Source organism: Electrona antarctica (assembly GCF_951216825.1).
Source record: "Electrona antarctica genome assembly, chromosome: 16".
Lineage (NCBI taxonomy): Eukaryota > Metazoa > Chordata > Actinopteri > Myctophiformes > Myctophidae > Electrona > Electrona antarctica.
Window position 1 is genome coordinate 32772179 of NC_136797.1, and position 12460 is coordinate 32784638.

Sequence of the window (12460 nt, forward strand, 5' to 3'; positions counted from 1 at the left end):
GTCACTAACCTCTCTGTTTCATGCGCTCTCCCGTGCGCCTCCCAGGGGTACGTTTAGCTGGGGAAATGGAGCTTTTCTTCCCTTTATTTGACTTCCCTTGTCACTGGCAAACTCTCTCTCTCTCTCTCTCTCTCTCTCTCTCTCTCTCTCTCAGCATCCCCTTCCCCCTTGCTCTCTCTTTCTCAGTGACTCATACTCCCATATACCTCTCTCTCTCTCTATCTCTCTCTCTCTCTCTCTCTCACACACACACACACACACACACACACACACACACACACACACACACACACACACACACACACACACACACACACACACACACACACACATACACCCCCCCTGAACCGCTGTCCGGGACCCCTCGCTATGGGCATGCTGGAGGAGGGAGGGAGGACAAGGACAGAACGCAGAGACACATTAGAGAAAATCACTTCCTCTCCTCGGCCAACAATGGTTCTGGGAAGTCGTGTAACTCTACCCTGCTCCCTGTCTGCATGTCCCTCTCTGTGATCTGCATTGCTTCCAATGCTCCAGTGTATGTTTGAATAGTGTGTGTGTGTGTGTGTGTGTGTGTGTGTGTGTGTGTGTGTGTGTGTGTGTGTGTGTGTGTGTGTGTGTGTGTGTGTGTGTGTGTGCGTGCGTGTGCGTGTGCGTATTATTCAGTGTTTGTTTGAAGTAGCAGTGGCAGATATAGTTATTTAGCATATAAACGTCTCACCTGTCACACATGCCTATCCTTCTGTGGAAAGGAAGCGGTGAAAAGCGTTCCGTGGGTTAAGCGGATGTCCCGCCTCCTCCTAGCTTCCGTTTCGTCTTTGACGTCGTGTATATTTGTCTAACTGTAAAGCAAATTAATCAAAGCATATTTAGCTCATTGCCGCTCATAAAAAATGGGAATTCAATGATTTAAAGATAGCCTGTATACTTTAAGATATGATCTTCCTTTCTCAGCTTCCAGGAGGTGTAGTTCCAGACTCTTGTTAAATAATAGGAAAAAGTATGGTTGGAGTGCCAAATCCATTATAAGCAGATCTCTCTGTTCACACACTTTGGTTCAAGGCCCTTGTCGTGTCTACCCACTGGTCTGTGTGTTCATATACTGCGCACACACATCCTCACAAATACACTGGCACACGACCTGAATGCACTATAGTTTTACTTTAGAACATTGTTTCCCAAACAGTGGGTCGGTAGTCTCAGGACCCATTTGTGGGTCACGGACCAATTTTTATGGGTCCCATTTTCTTTTCCTACATTTATACATTTTTAGACAAACAAACAAAACAATCTAAGAAATTCCATACATACGAATAATAATAATAATGAATACGTTTTGAAAATAGCCGATCTAAGCTCACAACGTGGTGCGAAGCGACGCGTTGTGAGTTAGGTGAAAGTCAACAATACAAATGCAAAAAGTAAAAGTACAGATACTAAAAAAGCAAGTGCAGTACTCAAGGAATTAGTTACTGTCCACCACTGCCAACTATGAATTGGGCCTTTGGGCTTTGGGTCACTCTAAACCCTGTCTGCTGTGGGTCCGTACACAAGGTTTACACATGGGGCAAGGGTGTTAATGCTACATGCCTTAAAGAAGTACAACATGTCTTCACTTCGGGGTAAAAGCTGGAACCAATCTAAGAGATGTGGGTGTGCGTGCATGCGTGTGTGTGCGCATGCGTGCGTGCGTGTGCGTGCGTGCGTGCGTGCGTGCATGCATGCGTGCGTGCGTGTGTGTGTGTGTGAGAAAGAGAAGGTGTGAAAATTGAAACGAAATGAAGGGCCTCACAACTCACTCCAAACTTTATTTACAGCTACAGAAACGACATTTCGACCTTGCCGTCTTCTGCAAGTTGGAAACATTGTTTCTGTTGATGTAAATGAAGTGTGGAGCATTAAAAGTGAGTTGCAGCCCCCATTTTTTTCCGCGTATCATTTTTCTGCTTTGGCAGTTTGGCTCAGCACCGACACAGTCGTCTTTGAATTGAGAAATGCAGAAAATGCATGTGCACATTTCCAGAATAACCCACAAAGTGCACTTTCTCCAAATAACTTGGGAATAGATATTCATTTGGTGGGAAGAAATTTTATACATTTTCGGATTAGAAAGGTCAAGGTCACACTCACAGGTCAAGGTCACAATCAACTTAAGAGATGTAGTACACGAAATGCTGCATAAAGGTCCTCAGGTGCATTTGTTGTATGTACAGTAATGTACAAAGCTAGTCTAGAGATCCTTACACACCGGGGACGTTTCATTTGTGTGATTAATTTATTCGCCAGCATGAAGATGTTTTAACTGTTGCCTGTGTCATGATTACATCTATACACAAAGTGAATATCACATGGCGATATAAAGCAACAGAATTTGAATTAGGAAGTAGGTTGATTTTTTTACCGCAAATAAAGGCATCAAACTGCATGAATGAATCATCAACTATACAAATAGTTTTGACACAAAATATTTGCCGGAGATTTTCTGATCGTTTATCCGTCATGCCTTAAAGAAAGTGCCTTCCATTTCCCTGCTGACTCTTACATCCATTTCTGCACCCCTTCAGCACATAAGGTAGCTCTTTTATACTGCATTGAGGGTTTATAGAAATGCTTTATATGGCATTTTATAGGGCACAGGTATTTATATAACAGCATAGTAACATGTGTCTGTACATGTTTTCATATATTATGTCATGTATATCCCACAGGCTGCAACAAATAAACCAATATTACTGTAAATTATGTTTGCAATTTGTAGAATGTTCATAGTGTGTATTTTCAACTAAGAGATTTACAATATTTAACCATGAGGTGTATTTGGTGCATGCTCTTCTATTCTCTGTTTATTGATTTTTATCAGTCCCATAAACACGGCTGTGTCATTGTTTGCTTCAAGCTGCCAAGTCATTCTTACCTCATTAGGACAAATTGAATCTGTGCACCTGTTGCCAACTGCTGGGTATGTGCAGTGACAGTGTATTGTGTGTGTGTGTGTGTGTGCGTGCGTGCGTGCGTGCGTGCGTGCGTGCGTGCGTGCGTGCGTGCGTGCGTGCGTGTGCAGCGATATTTAGAAGGGTCTTTGTCATACAGTAGTGACAGTTGCCGTTGATAATTTAATCGGTTCCCTGAAGCAGTGGTGAAAAGTAACTAAGTACATCTACTCAAGTACTGTACATAAGTACAATTTTTACTTTACTGGAGTATTTCCAATTTTCAGTACTTTTGCTTCTACTCCACTACAATTATTTGAAAACTTACTTACTAGTTACTATAGTTACTTTGTAGATTTGGATTGTTATTACAACACATACAGTAACTGCCTCAGCCCTATATACATTTCGGCCATTTGAAAATAGCCGATCTACAAGCTCACAGTGCGTCGCATTGTGAGCTTGTATCCACTATTTTCAAAATATTTATTTTTTAACTTGTGAAACGAGACATTCTACATGAGTACTTTAACTTTTGGTATACTTAACTATTTTATTGCGGCTAGCTGTTAAGTTAAGCTATGCCACCATCAGCGTTCACTTTAAGAGTAGGAGTTTCCACCCCCCGTCAGCCCCGTACACACACTCACTGTAAACATTTGCTATCATTAGCATTAGTGCATACTGTTTACCTGTCGCCAGAAACGTGTACATGCCGGGAGCGATGCGGTACAAAGTCACCAATGACATCCGAACTTTGAATGGCAGAAAATCCACCAAGGACAGCTCTGCTGGATTTCGACTTATGGAGGTTTGAAAATCCTCCTTTGAACTGCGGTAAACGGAGTTCAGATGTAACGTCCCATAGCTGGTGGTGACGGAGGCGTTGCATAGCAACCGGATCTATGTAAAAAGCTGCCGTGGGGCTCAACCATTATATACACGGAGTCAGCGCCGGCCCAAACGGCAAGCAGGGCACGCAGCCGCCTGGGGAGCCAGGTCCTTAGGGGCGGCGCTGAAGCACTCCAAAAATATATATATATTTGAAATAATGAAATAAAATTAAAATAAATGAAATAAAATAAAATCTCTGGTGGGTGACTAAATATTGAACAAATATACAAGAATAAATACACCCCTGTTCTGCTCCTCACAACAATAATGTTTAATTTGCTGCACTATTTGCATGAAGTGGGGGATATCGTCACACACTTAAACAAACTGGCAACCCCCCAAAAAAGCCCTGTTAGTCTGTGTATTGGTTGCTTGGGTCACATGACCAGAAACAGGTACCAGGAAGCAGGTAACAGAATTGTGTACTGTAGAGACACACATGAATGAAAAAAGCTTTGTGTGTATATGACTCAATGCAGTCTGCACTAACTAATAAGTTATAAGTTAGGCACACAACATTGGCGATGAGGATTAGTGTGGACGTTTGAAAACTGAGTTGAACGTTAAAAGGAGTTGTAAAGTTACTCTCGGACCAAGAGTTGGCTCACTTCGAGTTCGAGTTGTTCGAGTTGTTTGCAGATGGAAAAGGACTAATAATAATTGACAGAGGGGATGATGATGGCGATGCCGAATTAATTAATTAAATTAAAGTGCGTCCAGCGATCCAGCGTGGCTTTTACTTGTGCCTGCAAAGTGCAAGCATAAGGCGTCCAAGTTCCAACTCCAAGCATCACTCAACAAAAATTGGTAAGTTAAAAATAAAATAGGATAGATGGGTATAGCCTAGGACGGTTAGAACCGTGCCTGATGTCTTAGAATTCGACTATATAACCGGGAGATACCCAAAATCGCACATGCACGCACATGCACGCACGTGTGTGGCGGCCGCTACGGATCTCGCTTGCAGTGCCACCTAGGTCCCAACCGGCCCTGCACAGAGTATACGTTGGGGTCCGTATATATACGGATAGCTGGGGAAAGAAAATATTTTTTTATGCCAATACTTTTGTACTTTTACTCAAGTACATTTGTAATACTTACAGATTATCTCTACATTGCAGTATTGATACTTTTACTTAACACCTATGATGCTAAAAACGTGTATACACGTCCTCTCAATTAAAACCGTGGGGTGCCTCGGACGTTGCTGTAATCCATTTTTTGACAGCTCCCGTTGCTAGGCAACGTCTTGAACAGAGCTCCTGGACACAGGCGCGCAGCCGTTCACTTCCTTGTTTACGGGCCAACAAATGTTGCTATTGGCTGGATTTCCCAAACGCATATATGGTGTAAGACTTGTAGTGCTGCACATGCTCAGATGCCCTCTAGGCCTGGTATGGTTTTTATTTTTTTATTTTTTTTAAGAGTAAAGAGAGCCTACTGTCAGCTGTCCAGCAGTCCAAATATTATTAAATAAAATTTCAGAATGGTAGACCTGAGGCCTACCATACCAGGCCTCAGGCCTGAGGCCTACCATTGCGTGGCACATCTATGCACGAAATGTCTATGTTCACAGGCTTCTGTGTGCGGCCTAGAGGGCATCTGAGCATGTGCAGCACTACAAGTCTCAAATTCTACGCGAGGTAGTAATGGAACATTATACCTCCCGGTTTTGGGGGGAAATGGAAGGCGTGGCTTTTCAGAATAAAATCTGCCCCTCTGCTTAGCACTATATAGTGCCTTTATTCTGAAGAACTCTGACAGCATTATTAGTGTTACAACATGTGAGTACTTTTTTAACCACTGCCCTAAAGTGATATGGCATGAGACAGGTCCCTCAAGGCTTGCTACTGTATGTTTTTAATTTTTGAATTCCACCTCGGCTACTCAAAATATCACTCTCAAATCCTGGGTATTAATTGGACTCTGAGGAGTGTACAAATGTAACCAAAAGGTTCAACCGGGTCCATTTGTTTCCGTTTTTGTGCAGTACATTCTTTGGAGTTAAATTAACACCGATGATTTTACTGTGCCGGTGGTGACACATTTGGTTCTGCAAGAGCTGCTTAGGTCATAGCAATGAGAACGAATGAAAACACATTCATGCGGCAGATCAATTTTTATAACCTTTGCCCGTTTACAAGATATTCCGAGGCAAACGCAATAAAGTGGCCAAAGCCAATATAATGCCAAGAGCGTAGGTGGAACGATTCCAAATAATAAATAAAGTCACCTCTGTGGACCGAGTGCAGATATTACACATGCAAGAAGCATTGGAATCAAAGTGGTGTATTTACAAGAGAATATCTTTGATTAAACCCATACCATACTGGAAATGACAAAACGGCCACTTTTTTTTCCTTCTTTGCAGTGCAATCATCTTTGGCTGATGAGAAGGATGGCGACACGCATCATGGATGTGGTGAGGAAATGAGCAAACGCACGCACATGCATGCACACACACACACACACACACACACACACACACACACACACACACACCCGCACACCCTCACACGCACACGCGCATGCACACACACACAACACGCGCGCACATGCACACATAGTACCCCATTCTACAGCCAAGGGAAGTAATGAAAACAAATGGCAGAGTTCTATTCCCGCCGGAGCCCAAGGAGGAACTTAGTCATCAAGCTAATTTTATTCTTGTCTGGCCCAGAGACTCCATTTCCTCTGGGTGTTTTTACAAACGCCGGGCTGCGCCACACCATGGGCCCAGTGATGGATATGAGGGCCTGATGGCCGGATGGCAGATGCTGGCCCTGTAACTCAAGCCCCCAAACGCTCAGCGATGACCCCCCCTGCACCCTGTGTGCTCCTCACCCTGCCCAATATTTCTTGCTCGGCACGTGTTGTACGCACACACACAAATATGGAGTATGTCTGTGTGTGTGAGCGCACATGTGCACGCACGCACACTGCACAACCACAAATCAGTTGGTACTCTCGACTAACAATTTGGGTTTTGAAATGTGCGTGCGTGCACACACACACACACACACACACACACACACACACACACACACACACACACACACACACACACACACACACACACACACACACAATGTATTACTTACTTCTCTTCTCTTCTTACATCACTTCTCATCCAGTAAAGACTCGGTGCGGACTTAATAGCTGCATACCTCAAATGACGTCATTCAGAACTTCGGTTTCAGAAGTCCGGCTGTTCTGCGCCTCTGAGATGTTCCGACTAGCAGAAGTAGCTCAGCTACTGTGATTGACCAGCAGTTGATCAGATGTTTGAGGTAGGCGTGATATATTTAGTTGTTAGTTATTTTCCACATTCCCCCTGGCTTCATTATGGCAGCAGTGACAGCATATCGCAAGAAATGGCAGAAGCCCCATATACCTAAGAATTCCCCACAGCACGTCAGAATATCCAGGTACTGCAGCCACTGGTTCCATCTCTGGATGTATACTTATTCATTGGCTTGAGCGACTGATTGTTGTTGTTGTTGGATAGATTAAAGATGGAGTGCCGTGATTTTTTTCCACCTTAAAACTTGATCATCAGGTCTTATTGTTATATAAGTTTTTATTTATTTTTTCAAAAAGGTGTACAGTATTTGTTAAAATGTTGTTTTTATGTGGGCACGCCCACCAGTTCATTAAGTATGCCTGGTTTGCCTGGTGGGTGGTGATGGGTGGTGATTCACCTGAACTGAAGCCGCACCCACAGCTGTAATTGTATGATAAAGGGGGAGGGGTTAGGGGAGGGGCTGATAGTGTGATAGTGTCACTATATTACTGTTTATTTCATTGGCCCGTTTGACTGTCAAGCGTTCAGCCTCCAGGAAGAAACCCTAAATACAAAGTTAATACACCATTGCACATAAAAACGACCCCAGCGTGTCTAATGAAGTACTGTCACCTCATAGACACATGAAAAACTGGAAGAATTGTGGAAAAATTGTGGCACTCCATCTTTAATTGATCAGATTTCTGAGTGGGTGGACTCTGGCATTCAGAACATAGAAGGGTTCGGTGGCAGTATGTACATATATTGGCATTTGTCTGTTGTCGGTTAGACTTTCTGTGAAGTATGTATAGTACTTACTGCATCTGTGCATCACATCTCTTGCAGTGAGAACTCAGTGTAGACTCATTGCATCAAGAGCTTGTCGTTTACATTACAGGATAGCAAGCAGCGGCAGCACAGCATCTGGAGCCTGAGAATTGTTCAATAGCGCATTTTCACATAACTCACTTTAGAGTAAACTCCTCAGACTTATGCTATTTCATCATCTAGAAACATTAGAGGAGAAATATGTTATAATACAGTAAAGTTCTCAATGAGACCTTAATGCTGAGTGTAAAAACAGACTTATGAGGCACTATAGGGACCTATACGCTTGTAAGTATAAGCGTCCATTTTGGTGCTCACTAATGCTCATGCTCATGCTTATAAGTTGGCACAATTTACAGCTATCCACTCTGCGACTCTATGGACAGTTCCGAAATTGCCTACCAATGACATCATTGATGGGGATTCCAAGCTTATAGAAACTGTCTCTACAGCCTCTCTTTTTCTTGGAAGGTTAGCATACTGAAATGGAAGTCATTGTTCTTGTGTAACGCCCTGGAAAGCTAACATCTTAACCACTGGAGTGAGTAGAGTAGACTAAAGGGACATCCCTATTATCTGGGAGACATATTAGTCTTTTAGGTCAATAGGCTGAGGTTGTGAGCCACTCTGCTACACTCACTCCCTTTTGACCTCCTCTCACAGGTGTGGATCCCAGGACAGGATCCACATAGAAATGGTGTGGCACAAAGTGGATCCCAGCCCGTGACATAAGCCATCTATTACCACAGTCGTCTTTGGCATATCTATGATGTATGTCTCCAAATTTGGGAGGTTTTCAACGCGTTCACAGCTGTATGAAAAATGATGGCGGTACATCTGTGGCCCACTGGCAGCGTGCATGCAAAGTGTGGCGCGGCGGTTTTGCTTCAGACAGACGGACACACCCTAGTCAAAAAAGACATGTCTGCAAAACATGCTCGCACATTGTAGATGATGGTTGGTTGATCATAAATGGTTGCAGCCGGCTCAATGTGTATTTTGATTTGAATGAGTTTTCTTTTGGAAAAATCTATTCAGTGGTCAGAAAATCCGAATCAAAATCCGTCAGTCGGTCACTTTTCAGTGACCGACTGACGGACGGACGGGCGGGTTTTGCAGGTTTTCATAGTAATCTGTGGTTGTAATTATGTCAATTTCGTTTTAATGCATTCATCATAAATGCTTGTAAGTTGTCAGTGACAAACCCAATTTCTTTTCAGCTTCAACTAAAGAAATTCAACCATATTTATAATATAAATATGGTTGAATTTCTTTAGTTGAAGCTGAAAAGAAATTTGGTTTCACATAACATACTAACATATTATGGATGTTTAACACAGTATGTTATGTGACAGTATGTTTTGTGACATGTCATTATAATAATAGCATTATCTTCTGGTTTAAAGTTGAAAACGTATACAAAATTCCAGCATAATAGAAAGCTTAATCTGAAAGGCAGAGAGCTAGATTAAATATTAATGCTAAATCTAATTGGTACAGAAGTTGGTGTAGATAGAGAAAATATGAGGCATAAAGGAGCTGACATTGTCATAACGCTTTTTGGATTAGTTGGATCAACACTACATCTTGCTGTCCTAACTCACACCATACTCCCTCTCTGCGTGGCACGCACGCACGCACGCACGCACGCACGCACGCACGCACGCACGCACGCACGCACGCACGCACGCACGCACGCACGCACGCACGCACGCACGCACACACACACACACACACACACACACACACACACACACACACACACACACACACACACACACACACACACCCATTGGGACTAAAGGACACTTGGGAGAGTATACAGAAGGAAAACCAAATGGACTCCCATTCCAAGTCCTTGAAATCTTCATTCCAATGCATCGTACATGGATTATTCAGTGGCTGTACCCTTTTAGTCTTGGTCGTGGCCCACAACAAGAGAGAAAAATAACTTATTCTTGTTGATTTGTTTATACGCGACAACATTCAGGAGAGAAGGGAAACATTAAAAAGCAATTAATATGCTGGAGTGCAAAGGGAAATAGGAGTCGCCTCGACCTCCGTGGGGACCGCCTTTACCCGCAGAACAATCCAAATTTGCGGGCAAACATGGAAAAGGCTGCTTTTAGTGTGACTTACGCTCATCCCTGTAGACGGATGACTGACAGGGGGGAGCGAGGGAAAAACAAAGGCAGTTTACGATCAGCATAATCAATGTGACATCAGCACAGACACATAATGCGCAAGAGTGGGTCGGGGGGAAGGGTGGAGCTGATAACAGAGGATGCTCTTCTGAAGAGAACGGCAAGTGTAATGTCAATTGTATGCTCTGCCCTACATCGGTGTCGCGCACATCCGCGGCGCGTTGTGAGCTTGTATATCGGTTATTTTAAACACGAAACCGCCGCACGACAAAGTATAATTCAGCCTGAACTTTTTCCTCTGATGTGCATACATTATATCTGTATTACACTGAAATAGCCCCTCCCCACACACACACCCACCCACCCGTCAGGGGAGACTTAGCACAATGGCAAGATATCAGTGGCACTTACTTTAAAAGCAATCAAGTATGCATTTAAATTTTAAGCTGACAGGCGCAGCTCAGCCCGTCTGTAGTTTATTGTGAAGAAAGTGCACCTCCCTGGGCTGTTCTGCTTGAGTGTTGCCCACAACTCATCATGAAGAAGGGAATCTTGGCTTGAGATTAAAGGTGTCTCATGCCACTTGAGTGGGTCCAACATGAAACAGCAGATAAAGTAGAATTATGCTTTCTGCAAAAAGCACGGAAGAGCCTTTACATATATTGAGGTGTTTCTGCGGTGAATCGCTCTTCTGAGGTACACGGAGTGTTGGACGTCATTTCTCTTGGTTCAAAAGAAAAATGACAGGAAATGTAAAAGCTTTACTTAAGCGTCAGCCTATAAGTACAAGAATGTAAAGTTGTTGCGCCATACTCTGTAGAGTAAAAGGTTTTACTCTCTTTTTTCTTTATTTTATCATTTTACAGTCGGAGTTGGATTAACTTCTGATTTTATTGTGTGGGAAAGGGGTGCTGGGACTTGCGGTGATAAACACTCATATTTAAAGGGGATAGTTCTAATATAACACATTTAAAATATGAGTTTCTCAGTGTATGAGAAACCCGCTCACACATACAGCACGCGCGCACACAAACACGCACGCACACGCACGCACGCACGCACGCACACACACACACACACACACACATGCACGGAGTCTCACACAGACGTGCGAGTGCCGCTCACACACACAGATACACGCACAGACACATACTGTACCCCGCATACAGTATGGGCGTTCATGTCCTTCAGCATTGACCATTCATTCACCATTCATTCACCATTCATTCACCATTCATTCACCATTCATTGACCATTCATTCACCATTCATTCACCATTCATTGACCATTCATTCACCATTCATTCACCATTCATTCACCATTCATTCACCATTCATTCACCATTCATTTGGCTGTCCTTCAGCATTGACCATTCATTCACCATTCATTCACCATTCATTGACCATTCATTGACCATTCATTCACCATTCATTCACCATTCATTCATACAGTATGGGCGTTCATGTCCTTCAGCATTGACCATTCATTCACCATTAATTTGGCTGAAGGGCATCAGGTTTTAGTGGAAACCACTTGAGGCTTGTGTTTGTCATATAAAAATGAAGTAAGTGAAATACATTTTGGCAGAGTTTCTCTCTGCATTGAACATGGAACTTTGAAGGAAACAATTTCAAATGTCCTGCTCTCAAATCAAACCCTGCAGTTCACTATCTGCAGGCATATAGAATGACAGTTATTCAACATAAGTAGACAGAAGTCACAACGTGTGTCCACCAGATTGAACATGATCAAACACTATTGGTATCAATCTGGGCTGTACAGCAGTGATTCTCTAATGTCAAGGACACCCAATTTGAAACACAATTAGGCCACAAACCCTCATTTGATATGATTGTATATCTCTGGCACCCCTACATTACCCCATATACAAGGTCTCTGAGACTGTACAAATGGACTGTACAAATGGTACAAATGGACCCTAACTATCAATCATTTTAGCTGGGGACCCCGCTGGAACCATGTCAACGACCCCTGCCGGTCCCCGGACCCCATGTCTCTTTTGACCTCCCATCATGTGACTTGGGCTGGGCATGCACTCCAAAACCCAGGTGTCATGTTGCCCCCTGTCACCAGCCACCAACATGATGGCTTTTTCCTGCAAAAGAAAAGAAGCATCCATCATCCAAGGGGCCTGTTGGATTTTATCTTTGCCTGGCTCACTTTGAAGCACTTGATCCTCCGTCGTGTCTGCTGTTTGGAGCTCATAGTGTCATGGAAGAGGTCACGGAGAGGGCATCATAGCCGGCTGCCCCTCTTCCCTTCATCCATTTATCTCCATTCCTATTCCACATCCATTGAAAGAGAGAGCGATAGGGGGGAGGGGGGAGGGGGGAGAGAGAGAGAGAGACACACACGGACGA

At 43.5% G+C, this 12460-nt stretch overlaps 1 long non-coding RNA gene across 2 annotated transcripts in view; it reads left to right on the plus strand.

Moving 5' to 3' along the window:
- LOC306939626 overlaps positions 1–12460 on the plus strand; it is an 82112-nt gene that overhangs the window by 20450 nt on the left and 49202 nt on the right. The window contains exons 1-2 of one of the 2 annotated variants that reach the window (XR_013791897.1): positions 4295–4631; positions 6196–6246. This is a non-coding gene — a long non-coding RNA (uncharacterized lncRNA). Of the gene's footprint in view, positions 1–4294; positions 4632–6195; positions 6247–12460 lie in introns of those variants that run through there. The other variant, XR_013791896.1, reaches the window with a different exon arrangement.